This window comes from Bufo bufo, chromosome 1, assembly GCF_905171765.1.
Source record: "Bufo bufo chromosome 1, aBufBuf1.1, whole genome shotgun sequence".
NCBI lineage: Eukaryota > Metazoa > Chordata > Amphibia > Anura > Bufonidae > Bufo > Bufo bufo.
Genome location: NC_053389.1, coordinates 626,754,454 through 626,769,224, shown reverse-complemented (window position 1 = coordinate 626,769,224; position 14,771 = coordinate 626,754,454). Strand labels below are relative to the sequence as shown.

At 48.7% G+C, this 14,771-nt stretch overlaps 1 protein-coding gene across 1 annotated transcript in view; it reads right to left on the bottom strand.

Moving 5' to 3' along the window:
* The window catches only part of SORD (sorbitol dehydrogenase), a 90,060-nt gene extending 76,185 nt beyond the window's left edge, over positions 1 to 13,875 (bottom strand). The window contains exon 1 of the mRNA XM_040413825.1: positions 13,859 to 13,875. The gene's annotated coding sequence lies outside the window, so the exon portion shown is untranslated. The remainder of the gene's footprint in view (positions 1 to 13,858) is intronic.
* Positions 13,876 to 14,771: the final 896 nt, after the last annotated feature.

Below are 14,771 nucleotides of genomic sequence, written 5' to 3'. Positions count from 1 at the left end.
TAACACATACAGGAGGCGGGTGCCGGCAGCAGAATCGCATTGCCGGCACCCTGCCCCTGACAGGGAGCTGCGATCAGCGGCAGTTAACTGCCGCTGATCTGCTAGTACCCGCCTCCTGTATAAAGGGGTAAAATCATTGGTGGTGCAGTGTGCCCCCCCCCCCCCTCAATCCCCCCCATCCCATTAAAATCATTGGTGGCACAGTGCGCCGGCCCCTCTCAACCCTCCAGTATTAAAATCATTGGTGGCAGTGGCCACAGGGACCTCTCCACTCCCCCTCATTGGTGGTGCAGTGGCAGCTTCTGAGCGGAGCCCCAGCTGTGTAAGCCTGGGGCTCCGATCGGTTACCATGGCAGCCAGGAAGCCCTGGTTGCCATGGTAACATCCCTGATGCTGTGTGCACAAAGCACAGAGCAGCAGGGACAGTGTGGAGTCCTATTCACCCTGATAGAGATCTATCAGGGTGAATAGGAAAAGGGATGAAAGATCCCAGGTTCTAGCCCCTAAGGGGGGAAATAGTTATTAAATAAAAAGTGAAAAAAAAAAACCCACTAAAATATGAAGTATAAATCACCCCCCTTTTCCCAATTTCACATATAAAATATATAAATAAACATATTACATCGCCACGTCAGAAAAGTCCAAACTATTAAAATATAAAAAAAAAATCTAGGTGGTGAATGCCGGAACAGAAAAAATAAAATAAAAACTGCGCGATTCGCCATTTTTAAAAATGAGGAATGCACGTGGCTTTTTTTGTTTATTTTTTTCGCGTGGTATCGAATGGTATCGAGTATCGCAATACTTTTTCATGGTATCGAAACCGAATCAAAAATTTGGTATCGCAACAACTCTACATAAATAAAAAAAATGTATACATATTAGGTATCGCTGCGTCCGTGACAACCTGCTATATAAAATTACCACATGATCTAACCTGTCAGATGAATGTTGTAAATAACAAAAAAAAAAATAAAATTGCCAAAAAAGCTATTTCTTGTTACCTTGCCGCACAAAAAAGTGTAATATAGAGCAACCAAAAATTATATGTACCCTAAACTAGTACCAACAAATCTGCCACCCTATCCCGTAGTTTCTAAAATGGGGTCACTTTTTGGGAGTTTCTACTCTAGGGGTGCATCAGGGGGGCTTCAAATGGGACATGGTGTCAAAAAAAACCAGTCCAGCAAAATCTGCCTTCCAAAAACCGTATGGCATTCCTTTCCTTCTGCGCCCTGCCGTGTGCCCGTACAGCAGTTTACGACCACATATAGGGTGTTTCTGTAAACTACAGAATCAGGGCCATAAATAATGAGTTTTGTTTGGCTGTTAACCCTTGCTTTGTAACTGGAAAAAAAATATTAAAATGGAAAATCTGCCAAAAAAGTTACATTTTGAAATTGTATCTCTATTTTCCATTAAATCTTGTGCAACACCTAAAGGGTTAACAAAGTTTGTAAAATCTGTTTTGAATACCTTGAGGGGTGTAGTTTCTTAGATGGGGTCACTTTTATGGAGTTTCTACTCTATGGGTGCATCAGGGCGGCTTCAAATGGGACATGGTGTCAAAAAACCAGTCCAGCAAAATCTGGCTTCCAAAAACCATACGGCGCACCTTTCCCTCTACGCCCTACTGTGTGCCCGTACAGTAGTTTACGGCCACATATGGGGCGTTTCTGTAAACGGCAGAGTCAGGGCAATAAAGATACAGTCTTGTTTGGCTGTTAACCCTTGCTTTGTTAGTGGGAAAAAATGGGTTAAAATGGAAAATTAGGCAAAAAAATTAAATTCTCAAATTTCATCCCCATTTGCCAATAACTCTTGTGCAACACCTAAAGGGTTAACGAAGTTTGTAAAATCAGTATTTAATACCTTGAGGGGTGTAGTTAATAGAATGGGGTCATTTTTGGGCGGTTTCTACTATGTAAGCCTCGCAAAGTGACTTCAGACCTGTAGTGGTCCCTAAAAATTGTTTTTTTGTAAATTTCTGAAAAATTTCAAGATTTGCTTTTAAACTTCTAAGCCTTGTAACATCCCCAAAAAATAAAATATCATTCCCAAAATAATTCAAACATGAAGTAGACATATGGGGAATGTAAAGTCATCACAATTTTTTGGGGTATTACTATGTATTACAGAAGTAGAGAAACTGAAACTTTGAAATTTGCAAATTTTTCCAAATTTTGGGTAAATTAGGTATTTTGTTATGCAAAAACATTAATTTTTTTGACTTCATTTTACCAGTGTCATGAAGTACAATATGTGACGAAAAAACAATCTCAGAATGGCCTGGATAAGTCAAAGTGTTTTAAAGTTATCAGCACTTAAATTGACACTGGTCAGATTTGCAAAAAATGGGCAAGTCCTTAAGGTGAAATAGGGCTGAGTCCTTAAGGGGTTAAGGGCTAGAACCCTTTTCATATTCACCCCAATAGAGCTCTATTAGGGTGAATAGGACTTTACACTCTCCCTGCTGCCCTGTGCTTTTTGTGCACACAACAGCAGGGAGCTGACCATGGCAGCTAGCCTCTCATGTGCCCCCCCAGCCTCTCATGTGCCCCCCAGCCTCTGATCAGCCCCCCAGCCTCTGATAAGCCCCTCCAGCCTCTCATGTGCCCCCCCCGCCTCTGATCAGCCCCCCAGCCACTTATGTGCCCCCCCAGCCCCTGATCAGCCCCCCAGCCACTCATGTGCCCCTCCCCGCCTCTCCCTCTTATCAGCCCCATCTGGTAACAAACCCACCCCCCCTCCATCCCCAGTATTAATCATTGGTGGCAGTGGCCACAGGGTCCCCCTCCCCCCCATCATTGGTGGCAGTGGGCAGTTCCGATTGGAGTCCCAGCAGTGTAATGCTGGGGCTCCGATCGGTTACCATGGCAGCCAGGACGCTACTGAAGTCCTGGCTGCGATGGTATGTTAGTGAGCAGCATTATACTCACTTACGCCGTGGCCGCCGGGCGCTCCTTCTTCTCATAGGTCTGTGCGGCGCATTGCTAATGCTATAAGCATTAGCAATGCGCCGCACAGACAGAAGAAGGAGCGACCGGCGGCCACGGCGCACGTGAGTATAATGCTGCTCACTAACATACCATCGCAGCCAGGACTTCAGTAGCGTCCTGGCTGCCATGGTAACCGATCGGAGCCCCAGCATTACACTGCTGGGACTCCGATCGGAACTGCCCACTGCCACCAATGAAGAGAAACATTCCCGGCACCCGACCTCTGACAGGACGCTGTGATCCACACGATTAACCCCTCAACTGAGGGGTTAATCACGCGGATCACAGCGTGCAGTCATAGGGGCCGGGATATGGCCGGCACATTGGTATTCAGGCATTCATTGGTGGCGCAGTGGCCACAGTCCCTCCCCTCCTCCTACTCTGTTCTTAGTGGCCAGCGGCAGCCGCGCACAGTGGGGAGGGAGGGACTCCTTCCTTCTCCACTGTGCTGGCTCAGGAAACCATGGTGCGCGCCGAGAGCGCGATCATATCGCGGTCCGGCTATATGCGCAAAATCCATATCGTGGCACAAATTTATATCGCAAATCACCTATATCGCCCACCCCTAATATATATATATATATATTTAGTTATACCACCTATCCCTAACTTTCCCTACAGGGGATAAAACAATACAGGAATACCAGGGTCAGGGGTATATAATGGTAATACACTGGTTAAAGCAGGGAAGAAGGCAAGACAAAGGTTAATGGTCAGAGAATGTATTGTAGGGAGATAAGGAAAGGGTTAAATATATCAATGCAGGTAATTCAGGGGTTAAAGCAGGGATGATGGCAAGGCAGGGGTTAATAGTAACATAGTAATATAGTACATAAGGCCGAAAAAAGACATTTGTCCATCCAGTTCGGCCTGTTATCCTGCAAGTTGATCCAGAGGAAGGCAAAAAAAAAAAAAGTGAGGTAGAAGCCAATTTTCCCCACTTACAGTCAGGTCCATAAATATTGGTCCATCAACACAATTCTAACATTTTTGGCTCTATACACCACCACAATGAATTTGAAATGAAAGGAACAAGATGTGCTTTAATGCCAGACTGTCAGCTTTTATTTGAGGGTATTTACATCCGAATCAGGTGAACGGTGTAGGAATTACAACAGTTTGCATATGTGCCTCCCACTTGTTAAGGGTCCAAAAGTAATGGGACAGAATAATAATCATAAATCAAACTTTCACTTTTTAATACTTGGTTGCAAATCCTTTGCAGTTAATTACAGCCTGAAGTCTGGAACGCATAGACATCACCAGACACTGGGTTTCATCCCTGGTGATGCTCTGCCAGGCCTCTACTGCAACTGTCTTCAGTTCCTGCATGTTCTTGGGGCATTTTCCCTTCAGATTTGTCTTCAGCAAGTGAAATGCATGCTCAATCGGATTCAGGTCAGGTGATTGACTTGGCCATTGCATACATTCCACTTCTTTCCCTTAAAAAACTCTTTGGTTACTTTTGCAGTATGCTTTGGGTCATTGTCCATCTGCACTGTGAAGCGCCGTCCAATGAGTTCTGAAGCATTTGGCTGAATATGAGCAGATAATATTGCCCGAAACACTTCAGAATTCATCCTGCTGCTTTTGTCAGCAGTCACATCATCAATAAATACAAGAGAACCAGTTCCATTGGCAGCCATACATGCCCACGCCATGACACTACCACCACCATGCTTCACTGATGAGGTGGTATGCTTAGGATCATAAGCAGTTCCTTTCCTTCTCCATACACTGCGTGCAGAATTATTAGGCAAATGAGTATTTTGACCACATCATCCTCTTTATGCATGTTGTCTTACTCCAAGCTGTATAGGCTCGAAAGCCTACTACCAATTAAGCATATTAGGTGATGTGCATCTCTGTAATGAGAAGGGGTGTGGTCTAATGACATCAACACCCTATATCAGGTGTGCATAATTATTAGGCAACTTCCTTTCCTTTGGCAAAATGGGTCAAAAGAAGGACTTGACAGGCTCAGAAAAGTCAAAAATAGTGAGATATCTTGCAGAGGGATGCAGCACTCTTAAAATTGCAAAGCTTCTGAAGCGTGATCATCGAACAATCAAGCGTTTCATTCAAAATAGTCAACAGGATCGCAAGAAGCGTGTGGAAAAACCAAGGCGCAAAATAACTGCCCATGAACTGAGAAAAGTCAAGCGTGCAGCTGCCAAGATGCCACTTGCCACCAGTTTGGCCATATTTCAGAGCTGCAACATCACTGGAGTGCCCAAAAGCACAAGGTGTGCAATACTCAGAGACATGGCCAAGGTAAGAAAGGCTGAAAGACGACCACCACTGAACAAGACACACAAGCTGAAACGTCAAGACTGGGCCAAGAAATATCTCAAGACTGATTTTTCTAAGGTTTTATGGACTGATGAAATGAGAGTGAGTCTTGATGGGCCAGATGGATGGGCCCGTGGCTGGATTGGTAAAGGGCAGAGAGCTCCAGTCCGACTCAGACGCCAGCAAGGTGTAGGTGGAGTACTGGTTTGGGCTGGTATCATCAAGATGAGCTTGTGGGGCCTTTTCGGGTTGAGGATGGAGTCAAGCTCAACTCCCAGTCCTACTGCCAGTTTCTGGAAGACACCTTCTTCAAGCAGTGGTACAGGAAGAAGTCTGCATCCTTCAAGAAAAACATGATTTTCATGCAGGACAATGCTCCATCACACGCGTCCAAGTACTCCACAGCGTGGCTGGCAAGAAAGGGTATAAAAGAAGAAAATCTAATGACATGGCCTCCTTGTTCACCTGATCTGAACCCCATTGAGAACCTGTGGTCCATCATCAAATGTGAGATTTACAAGGAGGGAAAACAGTACACCTTTCTGAACAGTGTCTGGGAGGCTGTGGTTGCTGCTGCACGCAATGTTGATGGTGAACAGATCAAAACACTGACAGAATCCATGGATGGCAGGCTTTTGAGTGTCCTTGCAAAGAAAGGTGGCTATATTGGTCACTGATTTGTTTTTGTTTTGTTTTTGAATGTCAGAAATGTATATTTGTGAATGTTGAGATGTTATATTGGTTTCACTGGTAAAAATAAATAATTGAAATGGGTATATATTTGTTTTTTGTTAAGTTGCCTAATAATTATGCACAGTAATAGTCACCTGCACACACAGATATCCCCCTAAAATAGCTAAAACTAAAAACAAACTAAAAACTACTTCCAAAAATATTCAGCTTTGATATTAATGAGTTTTTTGGGTTCATTGAGAACATGGTTGTTGTTCAATAATAAAATTAATCCTCAAAAATACAACTTGCCTAATAATTCTGCACTCCCTGTACTCTTCTCTTCCCATCACTCTGGTACAAGTTGATCTTGGTCTCATCTGTCCATAGGATGTTGTTCCAGAACTGTGAAGGCTTTTTTAGATGTCGTTTGGCAAACTCTAATCTGGCCTTCCTGTTTTTGAGGCTCATAAATGGTTTACATCTTGTGGTGAACCCTCTGTATTCACTCTGGTGAAGTCTTCTCTTGATTGTTGACTTTGACACACATACACCTACCTCCTGGAGAGTGTTCTTGATCTGGCCAACTGTTGTGAAGGGTGTTTTCTTCACCAGGGAAAGAATTCTTCGGTCATCCACCACAGTTGTTTTCCGTGGTCTTCTGGGTCTTTTGGTGTTGCTGAGCTCACCGATGCGTTCCTTCTTTTTAAGAATGTTCCAAACAGTTGTTTTGGCCACGCCTAATGTTTTTGCTATCTCTTTGATGGGTTTGTTTTGTTTTTTCAGCCTAATGATGGCTTGCTTCAGTGACAGCTCTTTGGATCTCATCTTGAGTGTTGACAGCAACAGATTCCAAATGCAAATAGCACACTTGAAATGAACTCTGGACCTTTTATCTGCTCATTGTAATTGGGATAATGAAGGAATAACGCACACCTGGCCATGGAGCAGCGGAGAAGCCAATTGTCCCATTACTTTTGGTCCCTTAACAAGTGGGAGGCACATATGCAAACTGTTGTAATTCCTACACCGTTCACCTGATTTGGATGTAAATACCCTCAAATTAAATCTGACAGTCTGCAGTTAAAGCACATCTTGTTCGTTTCATTTCAAATCCATTGTGGAGGTGTATAGAGCCAAAAATGTTAGAATTCTGTCGATGTCCCAATATTTATTGACCTGACTGTAGGTGAAAAAAATTCCTTCCCGACTCGAATCAGGCAATCAGAATAACTCCCTGGATCAACGACCCCTCTCTAGTGGCTATAGCCTGTAATATTATTACACTCCAGAAATACATCCAGGCCCCTCTTGAATTCCTTTATTGTACTCACCATCACCACCTCCTAAGGCAGGGAATGTATTGTAGGGAGATAAGGAAAGGGTTAAATATAGCAATGAGGGGTTAAAGCAGGGATGATGGCAAGGCAGGGGTTAATACAGGGGTACAAGGAAATGCAGGGCTTGATGTGGCAATGTAGGGGTATGGCATGACTAGGGGTTACAGGGAAAGGGTTAATACCATTGGTGGCAGTAGGATATAGGGATAAAAGGGTTAATAATAATGCTCGTTGGTCTAGGGGGGTAGGGAAAGTGTTACTCCGCCAGCCAAGGTTTAATGCTCGTCTCCAGGGGAAGATTCTCGCTTGTGCTCCTTGTCTTGGAGGATGATTCTTCTTTAGCGGCTGCTCAGCTCAACTGCCGAGAGCTCCACCGCCGGACTCAATGGCGGATTACAATAGGGACGTTCAGGCCGGCAGCCGACTCAAACGCCCACATACTGCGGCGGGGCACGGGAGCGCATAGCTCCCTGTCCTGTCGCCGATCACCGCCATAGGCTTCAGGCCTAGTAGGCCTGAGGCCTTTGTGGTAGTGAAATCCCGGCGCAGGCGGGCGTGATGACGTCATCGCGCGCCTGTGTCGGGACTCAGCACTGTGACGTGTGCACGCCTGCCTTATCCCGCCTTCCTCTGCGAGCAAGCGCCTGGCCCTGGACATAGGCGAGTATTTAGCTTTTCATTTTTTTTCATTTTTTATTTTATTATTTTATGTGCCTACTTTGGGGGACATGTGGGGGGGGGACACACAGGAGGACATATTAGCGAAGAGACATTGAGGACATTGAGTATATCGGGGGGGAATGTGGGGGCTGTGTGGGGCCAAATTATTATGGGAGGGACTACTATGTGGGGGCAAATTACTATGCAGGGGCAATGTGGGGGAAACTATTGTGTGGAGAAATTGCTATGTGGGGACAGTGTGGGGAAATTGCTATGTGGGGGCAAATTACTATGTGGGGGCAGTGTGGTGGAAATTACTATGTAGGGGAAATTACTGTGTGGGGGCAAACTACTATATGGAGGCAATTTGGGGGAAATTACTATGGGGGGATTACTATGGGGGGGCAGTGTGGTGGAAATTACTATATGGGCGTGTTGCTATTGGGGAGGCACTGTAGGGGCAATTCTATTATTTTTGGGGACACTATACAGGAATTATTGCCTGGAGCACAATAGAGGGTGGTATTATTACTCGGGGCACTCTAGGGCAGCGGTCCCCAACCGCCAGGCCGTGGCCCAGGACCGGGCCCTGGAAGATGGTTTGCCGGGCCGCGGCGATCAGAGCAGTCTTTAACGCTGTACTAATGAAGCGCTTCCATTATGGAAGCGCTTCATTAGTACAGAAGGACCAGGAAGCGGTGAAGGATCTGTACTCACCGCTTCATGGTCCACGGCTCGGCTATTGGTTGTGCAGGGCTGCGCACAGAGTGAGGTCGCTCTGTGACCTCACACTGTGCACCGCTATACACAGCCGACAGCAGAATGAAGAGGATCGCAATGGTGACCAGGAGCAGGAGAGGTAAGTGTTTTTTTTATTTTATTTTATTTGCACTGGGGGCTGATGGCTGACCTTGGGGCTGACATGGGGGGGGGCGGATGGCTGACATGGGGGGGCGGATGGCTGACATGGGGGGGGGGGGGGCGGATGGCTGACATGGGGGGGGGGGCGGATGGCTGACATGGGGGGGGGCGGATGGCTGACATGGGGGGGGGGGGGCGGCTGGCTGACATGGGGGGGGCGGATGGCTGACATGGGGGGGGGCGGATGGCTGACATGGGGGGGGCGGATGGCTGACATGGGGGGGGCGGATGGCTGACATGGGGGGGGCGGATGGCTGACATGGGGGGGCGGATGGCTGACATGGGGGGGCGGATGGCTGACATGGGGGGGCGGATGGCTGACATGGGGGGGGCGGATGGCTGACATGGGGGGGGCGGATGGCTGACATGGGGGGGGGCGGATGGCTGACATGGGGGGGGGGGCGGATTGGCTGACATGGGGGGGGGGGCGGGATGGCTGACAGGGGGGGGGGGCGGATGGCTGACATGGGGGGGGGGGGGATGGCTGACATGGGGGGGGGCGGATGGCTGCCATGGGGGGGGCGGATGGGCTGACACTGGGGGGGGGCGGATGGCTGACATGGGGGGGGGGTGCGGATGGCTGCACAGGGGGGGGGGGGCGGATGGCTGGACATGGGGGGGGGGGGCGGATTGGCTGGACATGGGGGGGGCGGATGGCTGGACATGGGGGGGGCGGATGGCTTGACATGGGGGGGGCGGTGGCTGACATGGGGGGGGGGGCGTGATGGCTGACATAGGGGGGGGGCGGATTGTAGGCTGACAATGGGGGGGGCGGATGGCTGACCTGGGGGGGGGCGGCATGGCTGACATGGGGGGGGGGGGGGCGGATGGCTGACATGGGGGGGGGGGGGGGCGGGAATGGCTGACATGGGGGGGGGGCGGATGGCAGACATGGGGGGGGGGGGCGGATGGCTGACACGGGGGGGGCGGATGGCTGACACGGGGGGGGCGGATGGCTGACACGGGGGGCTTATGGCTGACATGGGGGGCTGATAGATGGCTAAAGGTTTGGGGGTTGATCTCAGCCATTGGGGGTCTGATCTGAGGTCTGATTAACATTGGGGGTCTGATTGCTGGTCTGACCTGAGGTGTAATGAAAAATATTTTTTTCCTATGGTTCTCCTCTAAAACTTAGGTGCATCTTATAGGGCGAAAAATACGGTACAGTGCAGCAGAGACCAGTGCAGCAGAAACCATAGTCAGTTTATATAGTCGTTATATAGTGTTATATATTTTTAATATGCACCTTGTGTTTTGTTATGCGCGTGATCAGTCAGCCCCGCCCACCCCGGCATACCAGTGGCACACAAGGACAGAGGATCTCTTTGATTTCATTTGTCCAGTTATAGGAGCAGCATCTCTCTCCTGCAGACGCCCTGGTATGTGCCTGCAGGAGAATTTAGCAGCTGGGGGGTGGGGGCACCTGTGATTAACACACACATATCTCCACCAGTTGTGTGTGTATATGTATGTGTGCCCCAGTAGTTGAGATTTTTATATCAGGGCTCGACAAATCCCAGGCGCCGGGTCGCCATGGCGATCAGGAATTTTGTCCTGGTGCCTGGGTATTTGCCCCTGCTTGAAAATAGGCTCAGCACACCAGCAGCCGGCGCAGTAGCACTTTAAGTTTAGAGTAGACGCGGCGCCATGCAGAAGCCCGCATCTACTAGGCCCGCCCCTCACGCTTCCCGCCCCAGACTACAGTGAAGAGGGCCGCTACTGGCTCCGGCTCCTCATGGCTGTGGCGCGTCTCCTTCTCAGAAATGGGGCGAGTGGCGGTACGATAGGGGGCGGCCTCCCCCCCATCATTGGTGGGCAGTGCCCCCCCCATCATTGGAGGCAGCGGCACTTCCGATCGGAGTCCCAGCAGTGTAAGGCTGGGGCTCCGATCGGTTACCATGGCAGCCAGGATGCTACTGAAGTCCTGGCTGCCATGGCCAGTTACTCTGCAGCAATATACTTAAATGCGCTGTGGCCGCCCGGTGTTCAGTTATATTTCCCTACCTCCTGAGATTTCCCTACCCTAATCACTTCCGGCCGTACCGGACATGACGTGAGGAACGACGGGGTAGGGAAATTTCACAGCAGAGTTAGCTAGACACCGGCCGACACTGCGCATGCGCTGGGAGCCTCACCAGCGGTTAGGGTAGGGAAAAAATTACGGGCCAGTGCGCAGGCGCGGTGATCGGATGGATGTTCTCAGCTGGACACCGGCCGACACTGCGTTGGGAGCCTCACCAGCGGTTAGGGTAGGGAAAAAGCACTGGCCCCTAATTTTTCTCTTCCCTAACAGCTGGTGAGGCTCCCAGCGCATGCGCAGTGTCGGCCGGTGTCTAGCTAACTCTGCTGTGAAATTTCCCTACCCCGTCGTTCCTCACGGGGGAGGAGGGCACAGGGGAGGGCACACTGGCCACAAATGATTTTAATACCGGGGGGCACTGCCCACCAATGATTTTAATAACGGGGGGGCACTGCCCACCAATGATTTTAATACCGGGGAGGTGGGGCGCACTGCCCACCAATGATTTTAATACTGGTGGGGGGGGGGGGGAGGGCGCACTGCCCACCAATGATTTTAATACCGGGGGGCGCACTGCCCACCAATGATTTTAATACTGGGGCGGCGCACTGCCCACCAATGATTTTAATACAGGGGAGGGGGGGCACACTGCCCACCAATAATTTTAACACTGGGGAAGGGAGGAGGGAGCACTGCCCACCAATGATTTTAATACTGGGGGGGAGAGGGCGCACTGCCCACCAATGATTTTAATACCGGGGGGCGCACTGCCCACCAATGATTTTAATACCGGGAAGGGGGGGTGCACTGCCCACCAATGATTTTAATACCGGGGGGCGCACTGCCCACCAATGATTTTAATACCGGGAAGGGGGGGTGCACTGCCCACCAATGATTTTAATACCGCGGGGGCGGGCACACTGCCCACCAATGATTTTAATACTGGGGGAGAGAGGGCGCACTGCCCACCAATGATTTTAATATTGGGGGGCGCACTGCCCACCAATGATTTTAATACCGGGGAGGGGGGCTCCTAGATTCCAAGGAAATTTGTCAAGCCCTGTTTTATATATATTTATATATACACACACACATCACATCTGGCACTTCCCTCTACAGACCCTCAACTGGTTTTGGCTCACAATCACTGATGGAAATAACTGAAGTGTGAACCCAGCCTAACACATGCGGATATGGCCTCATGCACACGACAGTGTTTTTTCACTGTCAGTGATTTGGCTTTAGTGGTCCGTGTCCGATTTTGCTTCAGTTGTGTTTCCTTGTGTCTTCCTTTTTTTTTGTCTGACAGGGGGGAAAAAAGGAAGGCTAATGAAAAGTATCATTTTATTGCACCAAGGTCTTGTAGAAAAAAAACGGACACGGACGCGGATGGCATCCGTTTTTTTTGATGGACCCATTGACTTGAATGGGTCCGTTCTCCGTTTTCCACTGACAAGAATAGGACAGGTTATATTTTTTTGACGGACTGGAATCACGGACACGGAGAAAAAACGGAGGACTATCAGTTTTTTATCACAGCTCCATAGAAATGAATGGGACCTCCGCTAAACTGTGAAAAATGATGAAACGGACGCGAATGCACACAACGGTCGTGTGCATGAGGCCTATAGCTGCAAATTTACCCTGGAGAGTTCCACAGAAGTATGGCAAAATCCGCAGCAGGGATTCTGCTGCATAAAATCTGCCCCATTTGGCCATACCCTTAGGCCCACCGGCACACGTTGCAGAATGCGTGCAGTTTTTCTGTGAAGGGTCCTCCATATGTCAGGAGAACGAGATCTCTTTTCCCTATTCAGCACTCCAGATAACGAGCAAAAGAGTTAGAGATGCCATTCTTTCCATAGAAGGTTATGGGAGTTGTGAAGTGCTCGGCTGTGACCACAACACCCATCATCTATAAGGCTGGGGTCTACATGACGGTTTTAGGCGTGACGAGGGATCAGAGTGTAGCAGGGCAGCCATAGAAATAAATGGAGTTGTAGCGTGATTCTCATGTTTACATGACCCCGAAATTGCACCTATCAGACATTTATGACACTTATGGGGTCATTTATCAATAGCAACCAATCAGATCCCACCTTTTATTTTTGACAACTCCTTTGGAATCTGATTGGTTGCTATGGGCAACTAAGGCAGTTGTACTTTCCACCAGTTTGATAAATGACCCCACTATTTTTTATATGCCGTAAATGTCTCAGATACCCCATTACGCTTTATTGCAGCCCTTGGGACTGGTTCAATATGCCATTGTGGCCACTGGATCAGAAACGGTTGAGCAGCCCTCATTAGTGTTGAGCGAACTCGTGTTTTAAGTTCAGCGTCCAAAGTTCGGGTTTGTGTTATCGAAGAATCCCGTTATGGATTCCGCTACCACGGACCATAACGGGATTCTTTGATAAGGGTCCATTCACACGTCTGTAGTGTATTGCCCGGCCGGCACCCCCATAGAACCGCCTATTCTTGTCCGCAATTGCAGACAAGAATAGGACATGTTCTATTTTTTTCCGGAGACGCGGATCGCGCTCCAGAAATGCAGATACCACACTGTGTGCTGTCCGCATCTATTCCTGCCCTATAGAGAATGAACGGGTCCGCATTCTACGAACGTGTGAATAGACCCTAACCCAATCCTGAACTTTGGACGCCGAACTTAAAACACAAGTTCTCTCAACACTATCCCTGACCTAAAGCAATGGACGTCTTCCAAAAAAAGCTTCCAGTCTGGGACTTCCAGGGCATGCTGGGAGTTGTAGTCCATGGGTAAGGGAACCACTGCTCTGCAGAGCTACACTTTACTGATCAGCATAATCATAAAAATATTCAGAGCATTTTTTTTTTTACAAGTTCAGGACAGGAGGAGACATTGCAGCAGGTGTGAACAGCTGCATAATGTCCCAAGCAGTCTAACCCCAGCGACCCACGTTCTTACAAACCTCATGGCAGGCAGCAGCTCCCTCACTTCCTCCTACTATTGTCTGGCTCTCTTCCCACAGCTCTTTTTTTTCTTTTTTTTTTCCCCTTCAACAAACTTTACTCAGCAGCTTGATTCTGAGCAGGTGCAAAGTGTCTGCACGTAACTGCTAATGTTTCCCTTCAGACATGAGGAAATAGGGTTGTGCTATGTACATAGACATCCCAACCTGCAAAAACCCATTTCAGGGAGGTGCACTTCTCATTTCAGGGAGGTTTTCTTTTTTTTTTTTTTTTTTACAAACTTTTTATGACATTTTCCAAACATATGCAGTATCTGCACACTTTGCTCTATGGTGTGGAGGACTGGGCTCATTACCCTGCCCCAAATTGTCATATTTATGTATATGATTAACCACCTCCGGACCGCCGAACGCAGCGACGCGTCCTGGAGGTGGTTGATTGATTCCTCCTGGACGCATATACGCGTCCTCTCGCGAGACGCGAGATTTCCTGTGAACGCGCGTTCACAGGATCGGAAGGTAAGCGAGTGGATCTCCAGCCTGCCAGCGGCGATCGTTCGCTGGCAGGCTGGAGATGCGATTTTTTTAACCCCTAACAGGTATATTAGACGCTGTTTTGATAACAGCGTCTAATATACCTGCTACCTGGTCCTCTGGTGGTCCCTTTTGTTTGGATCGACCACCAGAGGACACAGGTAGCTCAGTAATATGTAGCACCACACTACACTACACCCCCCCCCCTGTCACTTATTAACCCCTTATTATCCCCTGATCACCCCATATAGACTCCCTGATCACCCCCTGTCATTGATCACCCCCCTGTAAGGCTCCATTCAGACGTCCGTATGATTTTTACAGATCCACTGATACATGGATCGGATCCGCAAAACACATATGGACATCTGAATGGAGC